Source organism: Bos mutus, chromosome 4 (assembly GCF_027580195.1).
Source record: "Bos mutus isolate GX-2022 chromosome 4, NWIPB_WYAK_1.1, whole genome shotgun sequence".
Classification (NCBI taxonomy): Eukaryota; Metazoa; Chordata; class Mammalia; order Artiodactyla; family Bovidae; genus Bos; species Bos mutus.
Window position 1 is genome coordinate 40,754,040 of NC_091620.1, and position 10,901 is coordinate 40,764,940.

Consider the following 10,901-nt stretch of genomic DNA (forward strand, 5'->3'; position numbering starts at 1 on the left):
AACTTCTGAGCAGAAAAAAAGGAAGAGACATAAACAACCATTGGGAAAATACAGAAGATATATGCAGAAGTCTCCAAACATCTTTCTTTAACCAAAACAAACAAACAAACAAAAAGATTCCCATTGCTTAGCAAGTTCTTCCTGGAAAAAATTCAAACACATTTGTGCAGCATACAAGACTGCATCGTTTGCTTAAGACCTACTTTTCTGTATGTCCGTTCACACAGAACAACCTTCGACTCGCAAGTGTCTTGCTATCTTCCACCTTTGCTAGTTCGGCTCTCTCTGCTACAAGGCTCACCCCGTCCTAGGCCGTTAGCCACGCCCTCCACTGGATTGACTTTCCCGCGGAGCCCTCACTTGGGTGGAGCCTCTTTGGCAGCACAGAGAATGTGCTTCACCAAACCTGCCCACATCCTTGTCATTTTTCAAACCTCAAAAGGAATTATAAAGAGAGATCTGGAAGTTAAGCGCCTTAAACCGCAACATTTCATGGGTTGATGGGCAACACTGAATTCCCCGGGAGAGAAAGATCTTTTTAGAAATGCTGAACTCACACTGGGATGTGGTGTTTTTGAACGTTTTGAATGATGGAGGCCCTTTCTTTTTTTCACATGAAACATTACTTGAGATTCCAACATATAATATAGATGAAAGAAGAACTTTATGAGTCAAAGTTTAATTTATAATTTCACATTTGTAAGGGCAATCAATAATAATAATGGGGCAGTTTAGGGAAAACCACATTTTGGTACCTAACGCATCTGAGCATATGTGCTTTTTTTAAGCTCAATTTTATTAAAAGCGTTTAATGTGTTCTTTAAAAAGCCATTCAAACATTTGCAGACCCTGAAGCAGTCCTGAACCTGGCTTGAAAATGACTGCTTCAAATAGGGAGGAGTAGGGCTTAGACTGGAATGAACGGGCATTCAGGGAATTCAATGGTGTTGCTTGATTTAAGCCTGGGTCTTTCCAGTTCTGAAACCCTGTACTCTTTCCATTGCATCACTGCTCCCCAGGCTTTGTGAATTCGCCCTGAGGAGTTACAGACAGGCGTTTGCAGTCCTGAGTCTCTAATTAACAGACCAGAAAATGTACTGGCCAAGGCAGGAGTGAAGGACCCCAACAACTCGGCACTCGCTCTCCTGTTAGGCGTGCAAAGCCCGGTCCTCCAGGAAAATGCATTTGATGAGGCCACAATGCACTGGGCTTGGGCAGCTGAACAATGATAAAAAGGGAAGGTTTTTGACTTCATCCAAATACTTTTAGCAACGGCCAGTCTCAAGTGCATTTGTGAGGTTCCTTCACTCAAAGAGAAGCAGAAGGTTCTAAATGGAGTAATTGTGCACAGGCTTAGGGGCAATCTGAGACATGGCCAAACCACACGAGGATAATAGCCATCTCAGCACAGCGACTGGAGCTATGTAAAGCTAATACATACAGACGCTGTAGGCTTCAGCCTGTCTAAAAAGGCAGGGAGGTTGCATGGTATATTAAATTCACTGAATTTTACAGCCAACATCTGGCCTCAAGGACAGCTGTGGTCAGGTTTAGTGAAAGACTTCAGTGAAAAATGGTAAAGTCAAAGTATGTGAGCCTCTCATTTGCACTAGAGCAATTTGTTAATCAGGTGATCGGCATTGTGGCTTAATATTTAGTAGTTTTATTTTACTGAGGCAAGAACAAACTTCTCAAAGAGTTAAGCAGCATCTCCTGGACTCCAGGGAGTCTTACTCATGTATCACTGTCCTTTCTGTTTGAGAAACATACATTTTTATTGTTAAGAAATTATGAATGTTTCTTTTAAAAAATCCCTTGAATTTTATGTACTTTGATATCACCAGGCACTCAGTGATGAATAAATAGTGAATAATGAGAATGTTGAATAATCAGCATCTAAGCCAGCCACATCTGAGATTTTGAATAAAAGACTGTTTAGCATAAATAAGAACTCTTCCTCATAAGCATGGAAACCAAACTGTGGGATTTTCTATTCAATGCAGAAAAGTTGCATCTCAGAGCTGTTGAGTTCATTTAGCTGTCTGTTTCTAATCTTGCAGAAAACACAACATGGGTTTAATGTGACCCTGAAGGGTATAAGCAAAACAGGGCTTGCCCTCTGATCCTCCATTTGAAGCTTGTTGAATTAGTCCAAGCACATTTGAAATGAATCAAGATGGTTAACATCTGCCTCTCTTTATTAGAAAATTTCTCTTTTTATTATAAATAAACACTTTGTCCTGGTAAGATTGTGAATTCCATTAGTCCAAGGACTGGCGTTTCCTGAGCAACTTGAGTGCTGAGCCAGAAGCACAAAGTATGATTAAATCTTGCTAGAATCCATCAGTGGACACAGAGTAGACAATTAGCTAGTCCGTGGCAGGCTTTTGCTTCATCCTATGTAGCAGCTGATTCAGCTACACTGAAGAGTCTTAGAACAGGGTCTTGATTTTCCTGATTTACATCATGATTGAATGGTGCAGAGATGCTTGGCACTCCTTTGAGAGAAACACGCCTCAGTCAGCACTTTGCTAATTATCAGAACACAGGAGAGGCCCATCAGATAGTTGCTTTGCCTTTCAGCCTCCTCACTGTGGGTGTTTGCTGATATCGGGGGGTAAAGTAGACCCAGATGAGACAGTTTTTTAAGGGGCTGTGGGTATTAGAAAGCAGGATTTTTAAGAAGGGTCGGCTTTGTACCACCTCCCCTCCCCCACTCGCACTCGCCATCTTTCCTCTCCTTCTCCAGCTCTCACAAACGCACAGAATGTGGTTTTAGTGTGGCTCTTCAGTGACCACACTGATGTCACACCTCATTTAGTGGGTAAGGCATGATGGGTTCTGTGAATTCAAAAAAGTAATTTCTCACTCAAAGCTGGAAAAAGTAAAAGCCTCTATTAGAAATGAATTGTTCTTTCTCTCACACATACCCCTTACTCAAAGAAAACTGATTTGAACACTAAATTATTACTATATGACTTCGGACATGATTCTTCACTCTTTTAAAACTAATTCTCTAAACTGAAAGTAAAACAACATTGACTTTGAAGAATAATCTTCACAAAATGTCTCCCCTTACATTGTGTAATTAGTGTTCCCAAGTAGCCCAGTGATGGAGACATGATCAGCCCGTTTAATCCAGGAGGAAAAAAGTTAAGCCCTGATATTTGCACTTGTAAGATACAGAAGAGGACTAATGTCTAGGTCTCCCATTTTTCAGTCCTGTGCTCATTTCAAAACACTAAATCCAAGACACCTAAAAATAAAAATAAAACAACAACAGTAACCCTGAAAACTGTCATTATTCTGTTTTACAAAGCTTGATGGAAAGAAAGATATTCTGGTTTTTAGTGTATGTCAGGCTACATACCTGCATCAACCCACTGAAAACAAACATACTGAATTAAAATTTTTTTTTAATCTTGTTAAAACAGCCACTCAATTGTTGTGATATCAATTTTTCGAGGGGACTTTTGTCTGTTTCTTACCCTGCTATATGCTAAGAACATAGAATAGTAGTTGCCTTATGCAGGAAGTCCACAGATATTTGTTGAATAATTGATTTGGTGAGCTAGCTAGAAAATAATGAATCTTTAGGCCAAAATCTAAGTGCAGGTGAGAACCTGGAGAAGCAAGTATGGCATTTCATCTGCTATTTTTACCTTAAGATTTGAAGACCATAACCATTTAAGTTTTTATGATCCTGTGGGATGTGGAGGCCAAAATAATACAGCTCAAGAAAAAGACAATAAATATAAACCCAAATATAGCACATTACACATTATGGCAAATGTAAATGACTAAATAATCCAATTAAAGTGCTAAAGTTGTTGGGTTGGATTTTTAAAAATCTGACTCTATTTACAAAAGGCAGATTCCCAACAGTAAGGATAGAAGAGGCTTTTAAAAAGTGTGAAAAATATGAATCATGAAATATTAACGATAAAAACAAAAATCATTGTATGTTGCTGCTGCTCCTAAGTCACGTCAGTCGTGTCCGACTCTGTGCGACCCCGTAGACGGAAGCCCACCAGGCTCCCCCATCCCTGGGATTCTCCAGGCAAGAACACTGGAGTGGGTTGCCATTTCCTTCTCCAATGCATGAAAGTGAAAAGTGAAAGTGAAGTCGCTCAGTCGTGTCCGACTCTTAGCAGCCCCATGAACTGTAGCCTAGCAGGCTCCTCTGTCCATGGGATTTTCCAGGCAAGAGTACTGGAGTGGGTGCCATTGCCTTCTCTGCATTGTATGTTAGTAATATACAAAATAGATCCTAAGGCAAAAGGTTTTCTTAGATATAGGTTAATTTTAAATAATAAATTATTTAATTTACAAGTAAGATATAAGAATTCTAAATGTGTATGCACCAAATAACATAGCTTGAGAAGCCATGGAGATGCTGTGGTGTTGCCAGGAAGAAGAGTGATGATAAACTTTAGACCTTTCAGTAAAATTCACTTTTAGACAAAAATGACCCACTCTCCTACCCTGAATGCAATATGTACATATATATAGCTAAATAATTTGTGTGACACTTATTCAGTGGAATACTAGAGAGTAGTGAAAATAAATGAACTACAGCTTGATACACAGAAGAATCACAAAAACACAATGATAAGGAGATTAGCCCTGGGATTCCTTTGGAAGGAATGATGCTAAAGCTGAAACTCCAGTACTTTGGCCACCTCATGCGAAGAGTTGACTCATTGGAAAAGACTCTGATGCTGGGAGGGATTGGGGGCAAGAGGAGAAAGGGATGACAGAGGATGAGATGGCTGGATGGCATCACTGACTCGATGGATGGGGGTCTGGGTGAACTCCGGGAGTTGGTGATGGACAGGGAGGCCTGGCGTGCTGCGATTCATGGGGTCGCAAAGAGTTGGACACAACTGAGCGACTGATCTGATCTGATCTGAAACAATATTATCAAGTCAGAGAAAGTACATGGAGTACTGTTTCAGAAACAGACCAAACTAAGCAAAACAGTACTTGGATACATTCAAAAGTCATAAAATCCTAAAGAAAAGCACAGCAATGATTATCACAAAAGTCAAGATAGTGGTTACATGTGGTGGGCAGATAGGAGCAAGGCACAGAGAGGGTATCTAAGAAAGTGGCACAATCTATTTCTTTACATAGGTGTCAAGTTCTCAGGTATTTGCTGTATTACTTTTAGCAATCTATTTGAATAGAACATATATACACAAAAATGCACAAACAGAAGTCTGCAACTCAGTGAGTGAAGTTGAAACAGTGAATTAGCACCAAAACTTTCCTACATCTGAATCAACTAGCTATCCTACTGAAGGACAAAGATACTAAGTGTAAATACACAAGAAAGAAATGGCAAGTTGCTAACTTCCTCTCAAAGGTAAATGTGTTCTTACTGCCAACACCATTGATCAGTTTTGCCTGTTTTTGAACTTTATATAAATGGAACTACATAATATCTACTCTTTTTTCCTGGCTACTTTCCATAAATATTTTGTTTGTGAAATTATCTATGTTGTTCCATGCATAAATAGTTTGTTTATTCTCTGATTTACAGACCTACCTTGTTTTATTGCACTTAGCTTTATTGTGCCACATAGATATTGCATTTTTTACAGATTGAAGTTTTGTGACAATCCTGTGTCCAGAAAATCTATCTATGCCATTTTCCCAACATCATTCACTCATTTCATGTCTCTGTGTCACACTTTGGTTATTCTCACAATATTTCAAACTTTTCTATTACTATTATATTTTCTGTAATTATCTGTGATCAGTGATCTTTGACGTCACTTTTGTAATTAGAGATTTTTTGTATTTTTTCATCAAGATATGTATATTGGTGTTTTTTCAGATGTAGTGCTAGTGCACACTTAATAGACCACAATAATAGTATAAACATAACTTTTATATGCAGTGGGAAACCAAAAATTTCATGTGACTCACTTTATTGTGGTACTTGCTTTATTGTGGTGGTCTGGAACTGAACCCACAATGTCTACAAGGTATGCCTGTATTATTTTAAAGTCATACATATGTATTTTATATAAATGCATATGCTTTACTTTACAGTAAAGCAAGTGAAAATGAAACTTTGAAAGATCAGATTCAGTAGTTAGGTAGTTGCTGTTACCCTTTGCAGGTCCCTTATAGTTGTAAATCGTAACTATCCAAATATTTTAGACATTAAATATTTCCAGAGAAGCTGAAATGAAAGTCATTTCTCAAACACCTCAGTTTTTCTGTTTTTGCTGCCAAGTTCAGACCAGACACAGGGATAACAAATATGGACTCTGTCAAGTAAGTTCACCTTAAGTGTTTATAAGACCAAAATTCGAACAGCAAAAACAAAGAAGTGCTCACTCAGCCAGATTTCCTCAGCAGATCTACTTCTGGCAAAGTTATGGAGCCAGTGAATTGTCTCAGGCACATGGCTCCTACAGTCCTCAGCCCCCTCGCACACATACATACACCTGTTTCTCCTTTTGTCCTGTGTTTGCCTTTTTGATCTGTAAGTTCCACCCCTGAACAGTGATCAATCCTGATTTCTCCATGCATGATGAAAAAGAGCCTGATAAAATAATTCACAGTGGAATGTGAAAAAGGAGGGATTATTCTATATTTCCAGAAACTGTCTACATTTTACAAGAGCAATGGTAAGGAGAAAGATATCACAAAGAAGAATCAGCCATGGTGATAGACTATTAGGGGAGATTTTGGATGAGCTTTTTACATCAAATTAGGATGGCATTACCCAAGTTTTCTTGCAATGAGCAGACCCAAGACCTTCTGCCCTGGAAGGCTTTGTCTATTCTAGGCAAGGGGACTTCTGAAGGCAGGAAGAAGTCTTTAACTTAATCCCTGTGGCCTCCAAACCAGAAACCACAATTCAAAGATGAAAGCTAATCTTCACAGCAGAAAATTTTTTTCTTAGCTGCTGCCACTGAAAAAAGCAAGAAGTCAACCTCAGCAGAGGTCATGATGGGAAAACATCCAAGCACTGCTGGCTCTTCTGACCAGGCTGAGCAATGCCTGGAAATGCCTGCATCTTTAGTCGTGTTTGTAGATGGAGATTTATTGGTCTAGTAGGAAACAGGTTTGGGAACAGCTACCTGAAGTTAGATCCAGGCTCAGCTATAACTGAAGCTGTTTTCCTGAGGATGCTACCTTCAATCTATTCTTCTCTGGGGTTGATGTTCATACTTCCACAAATGTGACCTTACTTTCTGATTTGCCTCATTGAGTCCTGGTTTATGACTACTGTCTTGAATTCCAAATCCCTTTTGGTTTTGCATTTGTCCTGGAGTTTTCATTTTCTAAGAAGATATAATATGAGTAGTAGTAACTGCATTAATGTATCTTTCTACTAGACTGGATGCAAGGTTGAATATACCTATACTTTTATCTCCAACTTCTGCCGTGGTCCCATCTGGGAGTGGAGGAGTTACATGATTAGTGAGCAGAGTTCTCACTTTATGGCCTGGTTACAGCAGAATGCAATCGGTGATAAACTTCTCTCTAATCTCTAGCTTTCCCATGTGAAACACTTCTTTTATGAGACAGCATGCAGGATAGTGGCTGACAGACCAGTTTGGTCAGATACCCATTGTTAAAAACAACTTCCTCCTTCTCATTTCAGTGATATGGCAAGGGAAGCATTCTGGGCCATCTGGTCTACCAGTTTGTGATTCCTTGGTCAGCGCTGCAGACTGTGAGGCACAAGAAGCCACAAGGCCATTAGCGTAGATCTTACACTTAATAAGTTGAACCAGTACGCAAACCCAGATGTATTTATCTTGAAAACTCTTGCTCTTAAACATACTACAGAACACTCCCTCATTTTCACTAAAGACAATGGCAAAAGACTCAGCCTCTCTCTTCATGTCATGTTTCTTTCTTCCCAGGTGAAATTCATATCCTTGTGGTCAGTTACACCATCATTTCAAGTTCACAGGTCCATGCCTACTGGTGCCTTGATTGGTTTAGAGCTGAAACTCTGGGCATTAGTGTAGTTGCAATATCCTAGTAATTCTAGCAACAAATTCCTAATTCTCTTAGTAATATCTTCTGACAACTCCTTTGCTAGTCTTTAATTAGCTCAGTCTTCACCTAAGCAATATTTTAATGGACTCACAACTTTTCTCAAGCCCTCAATCCTATAGTTACCCTTCTTTCCAAAGGTGACATTGTATTCTATAACATTTTTGGAGGATATTGAGGGGCTTGACTATGGATTTTTCAGTCTTTATCAAGCTCTCCCTCCCACCTAGTTCTTCCCTCTATTAACAGCCACCTTAACTCTTGATCTTCTCTGCTTTTGTCTCCCAAAGATGTGACTCCCTCACTTATCACTATAATCTTTTGCCTTCAATCTATCCTATTCTACTGTCTCATTCCCTCTGGTTTTTAAACTTGATAAAGTCTCCCTCATCAAAACAAACACAGAAACAAGTAAAAACCCTAAAACTTAAACCATTTCCTCAACAGTATACTTTTACCCTTGACTCAGTCCACTTCTCTTGTGAGTTGATGATCCTGAAAAAGTAGAATATATTTCCTCACTAAATTTTTTTATTGCCCATTCTCAACTCAGAGTCTCATAATAAGCTTCTACCCTCACTAAAACCCTAAAACTCCTCCAGGAAAAAAAAAAAAAAAAACAACTTTCTCTTCATTGATATTTCTATTAAAAAATAATCTTTTGCTACTACAGAACTCGATTATCTGCATAATTTGATTCATTCTACTATTATACTTCTTGGAATATTTATCCTAAATATTTTTCAAAATGCCTCTCATCTTTTATATCTTATATTCTCAGGCTCTCAATCCTTAATCTTTCTCTTGTTTATCCTCTTATACTCTCTTTACGCCATGCTGTTAGCTTAGTGCTAACATTTCACTCAAATTTTTAAACAAAACTTTCCATGGGTTCCCTATTGGCACAGGGTTGACTCCAGGCTCCCTAGATGGTAGACACAGCTCTCCATGGTGTGCATGCTGAGGTTAGAAGCACACAGAAGCATCTTCTCTTCCCTGCTGATGTGAAATTTGAACATGCATAAACCAGCGACAAGGTGATGTAATCCCATCCAATTTCCACAGATAATATCCAGGGTAGAAATGTTTCCAAACCACAGCTGAAAGACACATGTGGTTTTATTCAGCATGAAATTCAGCAAGTAATTAATACTCAACTCTGTCATGCTCCTGGAAGCAGGGTTTCTCTTGGGGCTTTGGAGAGTGAGAATGAGACCCTTGTCCTGGTCTATATGGACTCCCTCTTTCCTACCAGGGCAGGCTAAAACCTCTCATACCTGTTCCTGTGTAATCACACACCTGTGTGGCTGCTTCTTGGGGTGCTTGGAGGAGTGTCAAAGTTTCTGGATGATTACACAGAGAGCACCCAGAATCAAGTCTATTTTAGGGATTATCTGAGGCTATTTCTGAGGCTGATTTTCCTGTCAACACTGCCCAGCAACTGTACACAGCTAAAGACATCTAGAAAAAAAAATAATAATCTAAGGTGTTATTCTATTGGGCTGGCCAAAAAGTTCATTATGGTTTTCCATAAGATGGCATGGAAAAATCCAAACAAACTTTTAGGCCAACCCAATATTCTAAAGGACTCAGATACTAGAAGCCTTAAAGACTAGCTGAAGGGAACCATAGGACCAAACTACAGGAGTGGTCAGGCTTCTGCAAAATGAGTGTAAAAATATCTCATCTGGAAACCTCCCCTCAAGAGCATTTTTATAAACACTTGCCCCATAACCATTAAGGAGTTTTCCTTTTTCTCCAGTGCTTTCCCTTGCTCTTCTCCTACTGGACATATTCACTTTCTATTTGATCATGCCTTGAATCTATCTTCAATTCTGCTTGATAACAGACATCAATGGTTTTAAAACATTTTTGCCTTTCTATCACATCTTGTTTTTTTTATATTTTGGAGACCTCTTTGAGAAACAAGGAAAATCTACAGGCTGAATGTATACATACATATATGACAAATATGTTTCAAATATCTAGAGCTACTGTTTGATGAATAAATTCAAATTGATATAAAATGTCTTAATTTCTGAATTCACATTAGCATTTTGCTATTGTACAGTTTCTCAGTCATTGGCTACTAATTTTACAACCTTGAAGGGGGAAGGAGTATCTGATAATTTTTTATGTTTATAAAGCATTTTGAATTGGAGCCATCTATCACAATAAACTGTGGAAAATTCTGAAAGAGATGGGAATACCAGACCACCTGATCTGCCTCTTGAGAAATCTGTATGCAGGTCAGGAAGCAACAGTTAGAACTGGACATGGAACAACAGACTGGCTCCAAATAGGAAAAAGAGTACGTCAAGGCTATATATTGTCACCCTGCTTATTTAACTTCTATGCAGAGTACATCATGAGAAACACTGGACTGGAAGAAGCACAAGCTGGAATCAAGATTGCCAGGAGAAATATCAATAACCTCAGATATGCAGATGACACCACCCTTATTGCAGAAAGTGAAGAGGAACTAAAAAGCCTCTTGATGAAAGTGAAAGTGGAGAGTGAAAAAGTTGGCTTAAAGCTCAACATTCAGAAAACGAAGATCATGGCATCTGGTCCCACCATTTCATGGGAAATAGATGGGGAAACAGTGGAAACAGTGTCAGACTTTATTTTTTTGGGCTCCAAAATCACTACAGATGGTGACTGTGGCCATGAAATTAAAAGACGCTTACTCCTTGGAAAGAAAGTTATGACCAACCTAGATAGCATATTCAAAAGCAGAGACATTACTTTGCCAACAAAGGTTCATCTAGTCAAGGCTATGGTTTTTCCTGTGGTCATGTGTGGATGTGAGAGTTGGACTGTGAAGAAGGCTGAGCACCAAAGAATTGATGCTTTTGAGCTGTGGCGTTGGA